This window comes from Lactuca virosa, chromosome 4, assembly GCF_052849685.1.
Source record: "Lactuca virosa cultivar CGN04683 chromosome 4, Lactuca_virosa_CGN04683_v6, whole genome shotgun sequence".
NCBI classification, from domain to species: domain Eukaryota; kingdom Viridiplantae; phylum Streptophyta; class Magnoliopsida; order Asterales; family Asteraceae; genus Lactuca; species Lactuca virosa.
In genome coordinates this window covers 362,128,037-362,142,121 of record NC_136429.1, presented here as the reverse complement: position 1 = coordinate 362,142,121, position 14,085 = coordinate 362,128,037, and positions in this window count along the sequence as shown.

Below are 14,085 nucleotides of genomic sequence, written 5' to 3'. Positions count from 1 at the left end.
TAAAAGATATACAAACTATAAACACAACGGGATTAAAATACTCTGACCAAGAGTTTATACTTTTAAATAATAAAATATTTAACTAAGTATACATACATGCATTCATACTAAAATCAGTGTCACTAGGACAGAACAAAAGTATTACGATTGTTGAACATCACAAGTAGACTCAGGGATGTATGATCAGTTCTGGGAGTGACATAGCCTGATCAACTATGTTGGTCCGAGAAGTGATTAGCATATGCTCGAGGATGGTTGTGAGGTGGCAACAAGTCTAAAAACTTACCAATACTACTACAATAAAAACATTAGAACAGAACATAAACTTAAAATACTATAGGAGTATTTTGTGTTACTATAAATTACTTATGTGCGAACTAAAAAGGTCTTTGTCAGTAGGTCAATAGTTGCTAAGTGGATACGCTAAGGTTATATGTAACTAGGATGTCATAGACTTAGAATCAATAATCTTTGCTTTACTCCCTATTCCTTGTTTGGTTGTGGGTTTCAAGTTAGGGTCACTTATTCGAAGGCCTATCCTGTTTTGATTACATATAACTGGTATGCACTAAACAAGTATTGAAGTAACTGATAAAGATCATCTTATAATTATCTAATTAGTACGTCTATTTAGTTATTTCTTATACCCCTTTTCTCGCGTAGATATCATGGCTGGATTCCATCTCCCCGGAGATCCATACTTCCCAAACGAAGGCAATGTTGGATGGCTTGGAGAAGAGCCAGAAGATGATCATCCAATCCCTTTGGATGATCACCATGCTGAAGCTTCTCTGATGGTTCTGACTCAGAACCAGAAGTCAACAACCTACCCCCAGTAGCTCCAAACCCGAACCCTCGTCCAGTATTTCAAGGACTCACACCTCTGTGGGCAACAAACTTGAACAGATGGAGTCAAGAACAGGGTCAACCCATGCCCTACAATGGGGACAGAAGCTTTTACAATCTAAGCGAGGGAGGTTCAGCTGACCGCGTCCTGGCCATCATGGTTCGTAGGATTGCTTGGAACACCGAGCAAGGTCGAGCAGCCATCGACCGAGTCGTGGAAATTGACGCCAACTCTGGTGTTAACACAGTCCGCATTCGTCAGCTGGAGTCTGCTCATGAAAGAACTCAGAACCAGAATGCAGCCCTGCGGAGAGAACTTACTGAAACCCAAGCTGAAGTCAGGGAACTTCGAGCTCGTCAGGTAATGTTTGAAAGGCGCATGAGAGACATGGAGCGTCGTCTGTCAGAATCCAGAACTCACTCTAGTGGCTCTCGTCGTAGATAGAGCCTACTCAACTTTCTCTTTTGGATATAACTTAGTTTATGTAAAAACTCTAGTTTAATTTCCTAGCTTTGTGAAGACGTTGGATCTGTTAAGTCTTGATTAGGTCGTAGTTCTGTCAAAATTTTCCCATCTTGGTTTGATGTAAGACCTACTTCTAGGTCATTTTTCCCGAACTTATTACATCTGTAACACCAGTATTATTGACAGATATCTAATCTCATGGAAAATTATTATCCAAATGCTATCATGTTTTAGTACTAGATCTACATTCAATCATACTATTCAATTGTGTTGTTGGGCTACGGAGAGTTAGTCCATGAGTCACTCTCATCAATTTCCCTATTCTTACCAATATCGTCATCTTTGTAAACTTTTAGTTAAAAGATGCCACCGTGCCGATCAACGAGACGCAATCCTCCGGTAACTCCAACACCACCACCTACTCCTCAAATTGATACGGCAGCTCTAAATGCTGTAGTAGCTGCGGCTGTGGCAACAGCCATGGCTCAATATCATTCTTCCAGTACCACCGGAGGTGGAACACCTATTCATTCTACTCATGGTGAGATCCCCGTGTGCTCGAGAGAGTGCTCCTACAAGGACTTCACCAACTGCAAGCCAAAGTCCTTTAAAGGGACTGGCGGAGTCATTGCCCTCTCGCAATGGTTCGAGAAGACCGAATCGGTTTTCGAAATCTGCTCCTGTCCAGAAGGGAGCAAGGTCAAGTTCGCTGCTTGCACCTTCGAGGAAAAAGCCCTGACATGGTGGAATAGCCATGTCAAGTCACTATCTCTAGTGGTGGCAAATGCTATAGGCTGGGAAGCTCTCAAAGAGCTCATGATTGAAGAATACTGCCCGAGGGGAGAAAACCAGAAATTGGAACAGGAACTATGGAGCCTAACCATGAAGGGCTCCGACATAGTTTCCTATACCGCCAAGTTCAGCGAGCTGGTGGCCCTATATCCCAACATGGTTCACACGGAGGGAAAGAAAATAGAGAGGTACATCTGGGGGTTGGTGCCTCCATTTCAGGGGAATGTTTTAGCTTCAAACCCCACTACATTCGATCGTGCCAAGAGGTTGGCACAGAGACTCATTGACCATGGGGTCTGTACCCCATCAGCAACAACAACCCTAGCCATCTCAGAACCCTCCAAAGCCGCTGATAACAAGCGGAAATTCTGGGATGACAAGAAGAAGAAGAAGGCTACCAAAAAACAACAGGTCGTGGCAGTTCATGATGCGATAGCACCTGCCACTGCTGCTCCAGTAAAGCAGTACGCTGGAAGTTTTCCCAAGTGCAACAAATGCAACTTCCACCACACTGGAGTCTGCCGGGAAATGCAGTGTTCAAACTGCAACAGGAAGGGGCACACTGCCTGTAACATACACGTTTTGAAATCGTGTTATGTAATTTCAAAAGTTAATAATATTATGAAATATTATGTGAAATTGAGTGTAGAGTTCTAACGGATAGTTTTTACTAGAAATGAAGTAAAACTATGTTTAGAATCACTCATAAAATATTAGAAGTCTTATGAGATTCCAATTAAAAGTCAAATAGTGAAATTTAGCGAATATATAAAATTTGAAATAAGTAAAAATTTTATTATTTAAAGTTGTAAAGAATCTCGTTAGAAACATTTAGGCGAAAACCTCATCAAAATCCGAGTTATAACGAAGAAGTTATGACCAGTCGAAGATCCGCGACAAAACCGGCACGGTGCCGAATAGCGTAAAAAGTGAGTTTTTGATAAACTACTTTTTAGCCTTAGTGATCTAAATGAAAGTCGTGGTATTCGTTAAACCGAGAATTTTGATAAAAAAAACGCCAAAATCTGACTTCGTATGAGGAAGTTATGATTTTTCTAAGTTTCAGCTTAGCAGTAGACAGCTAAAAACTCGAATTTCAGATCGAGTGATTTTTAGCCGACACAACCTAAACGAGAATCGAAGGTCTCGTCATTAGCAGTACAACGGTAAAAAGTCTGACGAAAACGGACGTCGGATGAAGAAGTTATGAATTTTTAACGGATTTACCAGTCCCGGTCTGTTAAAAATAATAATATAAAAATAAAGTCAAAATTTTCCGACGAAGTCTAAACGAAAGTTGTAGAGCATAATTTTCCCTACACGTGCATATAAAGAACATCAAAAACGGAGCCCGTATGAGAAAGTTAGGGATTTTACAAGATTGGGCACAATTTTCGAGAAAATTCGCATGAATAGTGCCAGCCACGTCACCCTCGCTCTGAGCTGGACACGTGTCCAAACTGTGTTATCAAACAAACTACTTCAAATCGTTTTATAAACTCTTTTATATGTTAAATACTTTCTATTAAACTCTTTTAAACTTATATTTTGTCAAAAGAATATCTATATAGATATAGTTATATAAGTAGGATTGAAAGGACTTAGGACTGATAGCTCGCCTTACTTCCTGTTCCTTGTTTGGTTGTGGACTTAGGGTATCGGTTGTTTGTTCGAAGGTCATTTGGATCTTAATTATATATCATGTATATGTGTATAGATATAAAAGTTCCTTCATTCAGTTCAATATCTTTGGGTAGCAAAGGTATACAAACATGTTCATTCATACAACAACATTGCTAGTAAACTATAATAGGTATAGTTTAGGAAGTTACTAATACTATTACTAGAACAATGAAACAAACAAAGAGTCAGTTCATATATGAGTCAATACATACTATTATGAGAAGCAAAGTGAAACATACTATTACGAGAAACTAAGAGAACATACTATTATGAGAAACAATACATACTATACATATTACAAGAGAACATACTATGATGAGAAACAAAGAGAACATACTACATACTAGACAGAGAGAACATACAATACAGCTAGTACATACATTACATATACAAGTATACAATAACATAAATGTGAACCATCGTTCGGGGCATGGCATCACCTGTCATGGCTCGTTTTGTATCCAGAGTCTCCTAAAAGGAGAGCGTGAATTTGTGTATAGATCTATACTAGATTGACTATCCTAGACCTTGTTGTTCGCTACAGTGGGACTTGCAAGTCTACGGGTGCCAAATGTCATTTCTTCCGACGTTTTTCATCGTCGTGTTATTAGTCGATAGTATGGTGCAACCATTTCACATTTAACCTTAATTAACGGCCGGATTAAGGTAGAAAGTACAGCAGTAGTTACTATAATACAACACTACAGTACTTTATTATTTCCCCATTGCATTCACATTGTGATCTTTTCACATAAAAGGTAATGTAAAACTATATTTTTGATTAATGATAGTCACACTTGGGAAAATATACACTCTTACAAGAAACAAACATACATGTCATTTGATGCCTTGGTAGAAGGCTACGTTTAGTAGAAAATATAGGATTTTCTAGGAGATTCAAACATTTACAAACTTATACATCAAGTACATACAAACAATTTCATACAAACAATGACACTAAAATGCTTATGAACTCACCAGCTTTAAAGCTGATAAACTCTTTCAAAATAACTTGTATTCTCAGGTCATCAGTAGACAGGTACCGACGCCAGGTTTTGAGAAGATGGAGCTCGTTCAAGACTCATCTCTTATTTTTGATTTACATTTTTGGTGTCTTATAAACTTCACAGAACACACTTGTATGAAATTATATTATTAATGCAATGGATGATGTTGTTGCTTGTTTACTACTATGCTAAGCAAAATAGAGTTCAGTGGTTAACGACAGCAAGTAAAACGGGTTCTACTTACGATGAGGAGCATCCGATGGTGCGGCTGATGATGCGGACGCACCCTGAAGTTCAGCTAATCGGCGCTCAGCAATACGTACTCTTTCCTCAAGGGCAGCGTGTCGCACCTGATATTCTGTTATCTCTGCTCGTGCAGCGGTAAGGTCTTCGATCAGGCGCTCCATTGGGACGTAGCTCCGTTCAAGATACTGAATGCGAGCATTCGCTTGTTCCAAGGAAACTCTTATTTGCACCATCTGATCGGCGTCCACGTGAGTCTGATCGCCAATGTCTCCGATTCGTCGGACCACAACCAGAAGAGCACGGTCAGTGGGTCCTCCCTGACGAAGATCGTAAAATCTTTGCTCCATCCCATATGGAGGTGGTTGTTGTTGATTCCTTCTCCATCTCTGATGTCATAAGCCCATGGAGGTATAGGACCATTGGGGCCCAGACGGTGTGGAGGTACCCTGTTGACGTAAGGAGGGTCGATGACATCGGACTCGGCGTCTGACACATCATCCTCTTCTTCTTCTTCTTCTTCTTCCTCCTCATTGATATCATCTTCCTCAAGTTCTTCCATAGGTTCTTCCTCTGGGTCTTCTTCTATCCACCCTCTATTTCCCTGATTAGGGAAATAGGGATCGCCTGGCAAATAAAATCTTTCCATGTCGTCTGTACAAGAGTAGGGGCGTAAGAAGAGTGTAGAAAATTTTCGAAGCGACAAAATACTCCTATAGTATTTTTAATTGTTTAGGTTTGGCTTTTAAAAGTTTTGGATAACGAGTTGGGAAGTTTTAGACTTGTTGCAACACCACTACCACTCCCAAACACATGTTGGTTATATCTTAAATAAATATAGTTGATCAGGCTATATTTATCCCAGATATGATTACACAACTGTCCAGGTTTGACTGTAGTGTTCAACCTTTAAGTTCTTTTGTTTTGTTCTTGTTATGATACGGTTCTAGCAAGTATGTATACTTTTATAAAATACTTATATCTTTAAAGTATACTTTTAGTCAGAGTGTTTTAGTCCTATTGTATTTATACTTGTATATCTTGTATGGCTAGATATACTAGTTCACTATAAACAATGCTCTGATACCAATCTGTTACACCCCTGAACCAAAATGGCGGAAACGTCCGGAGGCGGGTGACGTCATTGTGCAGTATCATAACAATTGAATATAAATGAAACATAGAAAATCCAAACATCATACATTAAGATAACAAACTTACATTGTTTTACATCATGTTTATGTTCTCAAATTACACAAAAGAGACAATAGTGGATAAATTCCAAACTACATCAAAATAATCCTGCATCCGCGTTCCACTAACCTGCTTACTGATTTCCTGAGAATACAAGTTATATGAAAAGTGTCAACATAAAATATGTTGGTGAGTTCATAAGCATTTTGTATAAAAATCTGTGATAGTTAGAAAACCATAAAATCCGATATTTTCTTGTCAAAATAGTTGTAAGTCTTGTTTCCAATCACGTATAGTTGCTTGTGTGTTTTAGTTTATCGTTTTCAAAATCGTATAAAATCGTTTTCCCCAGAAAATCCTATATTTTCTGATGTACAAAATAGTAGTCTTAAAACCCTAAGACTTGTGTGGTAAAAGCTTAGTTTAAAGTATTCAAACAATAGTTGTTTATAATCGAAAGGTGTAACTTGCGGAAATTTCTAAATAATATTGTTATATTCTAAGTGAGTCATTATAACCATACTAATACGACGGAGTGCCAGTCTTGACGTTCTACAGGCGTCGGTTTCGATTTAAGACATTTTTCACCCTAGACTGGCCGGTCTAGCTGTAGCGAACAGCGAAGGTGCGGGGTGTCAACCCCGTATAGATCTATACACAAATTCCCGCCCGCCCTCCAGGAGACTCTGGTTATAACTCTTACAGGACTTTAAACGTACACTAACATATATATATATATATATATATATATATATATATATATATATATATATATATATATATATACAGTGAAGATGCATCTGACTACAATACTAACAGATATTTGTGTAAATCGTTGAAATCCGTTATTTATTAAATAAATAACAATAGTTGTACTCGTTGACTAGATAAATCGTTTTCTTTTGTTTTAAATAATTCACTTGTATCATACTTTTCAAAGATGACCCAATATTATCGATATTGGCAAAAATGGCCCTTCTTTTTATAAAGTATCAAATAAGACCCATATTTGTCAAAAGGTGTCATAAGTGGTTCAAAACTATGTGAATTGTTGAAAATGGTTCATTTCTTCTAAAATGCACATTTTAGACTTATATTTAAGAAAATGTTCAAAAAGGTCCTTGTTTATCCAAAAATTCCATTTTTGATCCTTTAGAAATTGAGATGTTCCATAATTACTCAAATTTATCCCGTATTCCAAAATGATCCTTATATATATATATATATATATATATATATATATATATATATATATATATATATATATATATATATATATATATATATATGGGCGAAAGTGGTCCCCAACATATTATTATTTCCATAATTTAACCACTTCCAAAATATTTTGTCCAACAACTTGTTTAAGCAAATTTTGAAGCAATCCTTATGGTTTTTGTCATAACAATCTGTGACTTATATATTTGTAACATACTAGCTCTTGGTTCCATACACAATTTGTAAAATATAGTTCATGTTCTTGAGACATGCACAAGATTTCGAGTTCTTGGGCTAATTCATATGGAGTTTTCATAAGTTTAGCACATATAACTTAGCATACATGCATAGCAAGCAAATGAGGAGGCTAGGGTTTATTTATCCTCAGCCTCCATCTCTCTAAGACCCCCCAAAACCATAACCCTTATCTTCTTGAAGCTTTTGGAGCACATTTTCTAGCTTTTGGTGATTTTGAAGGAAGTAGAGGAAGATTTTGTCCGAGAGACCAGTAAGTAACACTCCCCAACCTCTGAAAGCACCTTGTTGGCCCATTTGTAAGGCTATTGATCTAGTCTTTATCTTCTCCTTAGAGATCTAGAGTTATTTTGCTTAATAAACTATTTTATTGGATTTTGAGTGGATCAAAGAGATAAAGTTTGCAACTTTATGACTCTTAGGAGTCCCAATGACATTATATGTCATAGATATGAGAAATGGTTATGGTATGGAAATCTTCCATGAGTTTTAGGTCCCTTTTCTTCTTTTTGACCTAGATTTGAGGAAGGACATGCATGGGGCATGCATGTCCATAAAGTTCTCATTTTCAAGGATCAGTAGGACCCCTAAAAGCTTTTTGGAAAGTTTGGGTTTGTATCTCTTGTGATTAAGGAAATAATGGATGAGTTATACCTCTTAAATGACCTTTAGAACCCAGGTTTCAGTATCTTGTCTTAATGGATAAAGTTGGAAACTTTATCCATCAAGTCGTTGGGAAGGAGTAGATATGGTATTTTGAGCCCCTAAAAATGAGTTAAGGGCAACTTAACTCGAATAAGCCATTCAGACTGGTTCCCACGGCGTGGCACTAGGTCGCCACGACATGGCGACCAAAGACCAGTCAACTGTTTTGTCGTTTTCTGCCCACGGCGTGGCCAGGTAAGGCCACAACATGGAGGGGTGCTGATGGAATTTTGACTTCTTTGGTTGCAAGATGACTGAGGGATCTTCTATGAGTGCGCGCGTACTTAAAATGAAAGCTTATTTTGAGCAACTTACTTACCTCAGATTCCCATTGGGGATGAACTAACGACCAATGTGATCTTAGCCTCATTGCCTAATTCATTCAACCAATTTGTGATGAACTTCAAAATGAATGAATAGGAGTGGAGCATCAATGAGCTTCACAACATGCTCAAGAATGCCGAGGCAAGCATCAAGAAATATGGGAACAATCAAGTGATGATGATCTGCGAGGGTCAAGTCTCCAAGAAGAAAACCGATAATAATATTGGTAAGGGGAAAGGAAAATATGCCAAGAATGGTTAGGGAAAAAGGAAGTGTCAAGGGAAGCCTCCTACTACCAACTCAACTCCTAAGCCCAAGCATGTTGCTGACTTTGATTGCTTTCACTGCAATGAAAGGGGACACTAGAAAAGCAACTGTCGAAAGTACCTAGAGGAACTTTAGAAGAACAAGGCCAACTAGGCTGGCACCACAGGAATATATCTGATTGAATTATATGTACTTCGTACTAATTCTTGGGTATTTGATACTGGAAGTGGTACTAACATCTGCAATGATTTTCAGTGACTAAAGAATGTTAGAGAACTTAGAGATGGCGATTTGTAACTTCATGTGGGCAATGACACTCGAGTAGCTATCAAAGCCATAGGATAATACCATCTTTTGCTTCCAAATGGTCTTAATATTATTTTGAATAATTGTTGTTATGTACCTAGTATAACTAGGAATATTATCTTTACTTCTCGTTTGTATGAACAAGGTTTTCGTTATAATTTTGACTTTGATTCTGAAAACATCTATGTGTTTAAAGATAATGTGTTCTATTTTGAGATTAGTCCCAATAATGGAATATATGAGATCGATTTAAATGGTTCATAACAAAAGGATAATTCAATGTACAACTTAAAAAATAACAAAACAAAGTTGGACTCAAATAAAACTTATTTATGGCATTTTCAACTTGGGCACATAAACAAAACTCGCATTGCTATGCTTCAAAAGGATGAAATCTTAGAATCAACAGGCTCAGAGTCTTTTGATGTATGTGATTCATGTCTATGTGGCAAGATGACCAAAGTTCCTTTTAGCGATATTGGTAAAAGAGCTTCGGATCTATTAGAACTCATACATACTAATGTATGTGGACCTTTTAGAACAATGACCATAAGCAATGAAAGATACTTCATTACATTTACCGATGACTTCAGTAGATTTGTATATGTGTATCTCATGAAACACAAACATGAAGAATGAGATGTCTTCAAGGTATTCCAGAATGAAGTACACAATCAAGTTGGTTAAAATATTAAAACCATATAATCAGATCGTGGTGGTGAATATCTAAGCTATGATTTTGACGAACATCTCAAGAATTGTGGCATAGTGTCACAACTCACTCCTCCAGGAACACCTCAGCATAATGGTTTCTCGGAAAGGAGAAATTATACTCTACTTGATATGGTACGATCAATGATGAGTTATACTTCCCTTCCTCATTTGTTTTCGGGATATGCCCTCGTAACCGCAACTCAAATTGTAAATATGGTCCCAACTAAAAAGGTTAGTAAGTCTCCTAACGAGTTATGGCATGGAAAAGTTCTATCAATGTCTTACTTAAATATATGGGGTTGTGAATTATATGTTAAAAAAGAGACTTCTAACGAGCTTGACCCTAGATCTCAAAAGTATATCTTTGTGGGATACACAAAAGAAACCATGGGTTATTACTTCTTCCAAAAAGAAGAGAAACGAGTATTCATAGCCAGAAAAGTAGTGTTTCTTGAAACTGACTTTATCCTACATAAAGCAAGAGGGATCCCCATTGATCTCGAATAAATTTGAGAGACATACCCTTTGGTTGAGAATAATAATCAACAAAGCATTGTTGAACTTGAAATTATCGTTCAGATTCCAGAAACCACACCAACTGTATAACGCTCCAGTAGACCTCGTCAGGAACCTGGCAGATTTGGATTTTTCATTCCTAAAGAGGAAGTCTTCTTGATGGATTAATGTGAGACCATCAATTACAAGGCTTCTACTACAGACCTAGAGTCTAAAAAATGGCTTGAAGCCATGAGAGCTAAAATTCAATACGTGAATGACAATCAAGTATGTGACTTGGTTGACTAACCTACTAACAGCAGGGCTGTTGGAAGCTAGTGGATCTTCAAGAAGAAGATCGACATGGATGGAAATGTATAAACTTTCAAAACACGACTTGTCGCGAAAGTTTATACTCAAATTCAAGGCGTTGATTATGAAAATACCTACTCGCTAGTTGCTAAGATCAAATCTATTAGAATTATCATGGCCACAGTTGCTTATTTTCACTATGAAATATGGAAAATGGAATGCAAAACTGCTTTCCTTAATGGATATATTGAGGAAGATGTTTATATGGAACAACATGAAGGTTTTGTCAAACCAGATAACCTAAAGAAGGTATGCAAACTGAATAAGTCCATTTATGGATTGAAAAAAGCATCTAGGTTCTGGTATCATCGTTTTTATTAGAACATCAAAAGTTTGGTTTCTTATAAATCCGCGATGAACCATGTGTATACATTAAAGCAAGTGGGAGTCATACTGTTTTTTTAATTCTATATGTTGATAACATATTACTGGTCGGGAAAGATATCCCAACATTGAAAGAGACTAAGGCCTACCTTAGTAAGTCCTATCAAATGAAATATCTAGGGGTTGTTGCATACATACTCGATATTAGGATCTATAGAGATAGATCCCAAAGACTCATTGGTCTGAGTCAGAGAACATACATTGAAAAAGTCTTAAAACGGTTTTTAATGGATAACTCAAAACAAGGAGTTGTACCCATACTGCTAGGCACCATTCTTTCTAAGGCTGACAACCCTAGTATTGAAGATGAGATCAAAAGAATGAGTTGCATACAGTATGCTTCAACAGTAGGTTCAATTATGTATGTTATGACATGTACAAGGCCGGATATAGCTTATAATATTAGTCTAACTAGTAGGTATCAAGCTAACCCTGGTGGAAAATATTGAATGGTTGTTAAGAACACACTTAAGTACTTAAGAAGGACTAAAGATATGTTTCTAGTTTATGGAGGAGTTGAAGAAGAGCTTACTATAAGATGTTACGCTGATGCTGGTTTTGATATTGATCGAGATTACTCGCGATCCAGTTGGGAAACATGTTCACATTTAATGGATGAACCATTGCCTAGAAAAGTTCAAAGCAAGAAGTGGTCGCACTTTCTACAACAAAATCAGAGTATATAGTTGTGTATGAGGCAGCTTAAGAAGTTGATTGGATGAAGAAATTCATCGGTGATCTGGATGTTGTTCCAAACATAAAAAATTCCATTGAGATGCTTTGTGACATACTGGTGTTGTCGCTTTTACAAGAGACCCGGTGGTTACCAACAATACTAGAATTCAGTGGAAATTCAATTTCATTCATCAGGAATTGGAATTGGAAAATGTATGCATTGATAAGGTTCATACATATGATAATCTAGCAGATCAGTTCACAAAGGCTCTTCCTCAAAACAAGTTTGAGAGTCATGCAAAAGGAATCGTTTTTCGATTAGCTAGTGATTGGATTTAAATTTGTACTTTACTAATATTCGGATATGCATAACTATGTAGCAATGATATGTAATCTCTTTTGATATATGAGATATCTCTTTTGTGTTAAATATTATTGTATTCTATCTTTGCATGTTATTTGATCCTTGAATAATGAAATTATTCAAAATTGTCCATAGTCGGTCACTGTTGTGGGAGCAACTGTGAATTAAGACTAATATGAATCGGCTTGGTTGGTTTCAAGTGGTGAAATAGCAAAGTGTTGCATCCAAATTCATATATACTTGTTAGAGATCAACTATTGGTAATGACCTGTGTCAATAATCACTTCATGGATCATTATCATGAGTGAATCTTGAACACAGGTAAATATGTCTATGTCATTAACCTGAGATGCATATTGGAGAACTCAAGTGTGGAGATTTATATACTTTGACATGGTTAAATGCTATTCGTACTATTCTGTTATAAAATCCTTCAGTGGGTATAGTGTGAACTATCTGAGAGTGTATATGTAGTCAAGATGGGATTTGTTCATCTTATGTGTTGAGAGTTGGACATGCCTCATATCCAACATGATGTCTGTAACAAAGAGAATATTTATACACTTACCTCATACTTCAATTGTATCTAGTGAGCTCCTGGAATTGGATGTTGATTGATGACACCCTTTCGTGTGTTGTTAGGGCCAGTAGCCTATTGCAACATCCCAGCTACTGTCTATGTCAGTCTTTAATGAATCTTGTGCAAGTGGGAGATTGTTGGATCCTTATGCTCAAGAATCATTATTGAGTGATATTGCTAATGACACATGATCCTATAGGGTCACACCTTAATCAAGTTGGTACTTATTGAATATTTATTAAGTATTTGATAGTAATAAATAAATCCAACTCTTATATTTAATTAGAGAATAATTATTGTTTTATGAAAATAATAATAAAAGAAACAACAAAATAGTCATTATATGATATGGTATCATATAATAACTCATCTACAAAGTTTTGGACACTCCGGTTAACCATGATTAAATCAATGATGTACTCTACCATGGTTAATAAGGTTAGAAGACAATTTTGTCCTATTATTTGTCCATGGTCGAAAGTTGTGAGGCATGGGAGATTACTTGTGTAGTTTCCCCATGTTGGTCTCCTTGTCTCATTTGCATGCTTTGTCCCGTTTTCTTTATGATTTTAGAATACTTTATGGTATTTTAATGGTTTGACCTTACTTTACATGGGACTATATAACAATGTTATGCATGAGAAAATGGCTAATTGTCTCAAGTCTTTTGCCCTCTAATACACCTCAAAAAGCCATAGCTTTTTTCTCTTCTTCCTCTCTCACTTTTGAAGTTTGGTTCTTGAAGATTTTGTACTTAACTTTGTGTCTTCCTTTAGTACTTAGTCCTTTATGTACTTAAGGCTTAAAGAAAAATGTTATACAAGAAGAAAACTAGCATTTTGGGTACCTTATTTGTAACGTCTCATTTTCACAACTAAATTTTTTCGTTTTATTAAGGAAAAAATATGTATTAAGAAAACCGTTTGTTCCAATTTACATTTGTTAAAAATTAGAGTAATATAATAACACTGAATATTCATTGTTGTTGATGAATGTGTACCGTCATGCCTTTGCCATCCCACGATAACTGATAGAACCTGAAAACATAAATAACTTGATAAGCACAAAGCTTAGTGAGTTCCCCCAAAATACTTCATACAATAAACATAGTAGCATGCATATTGGGTCCACAATCATCGCATTGGATTACCCCCGGTATGTTGGCCTGCCGCCTCAACCCAATTGCTCTTCTCGA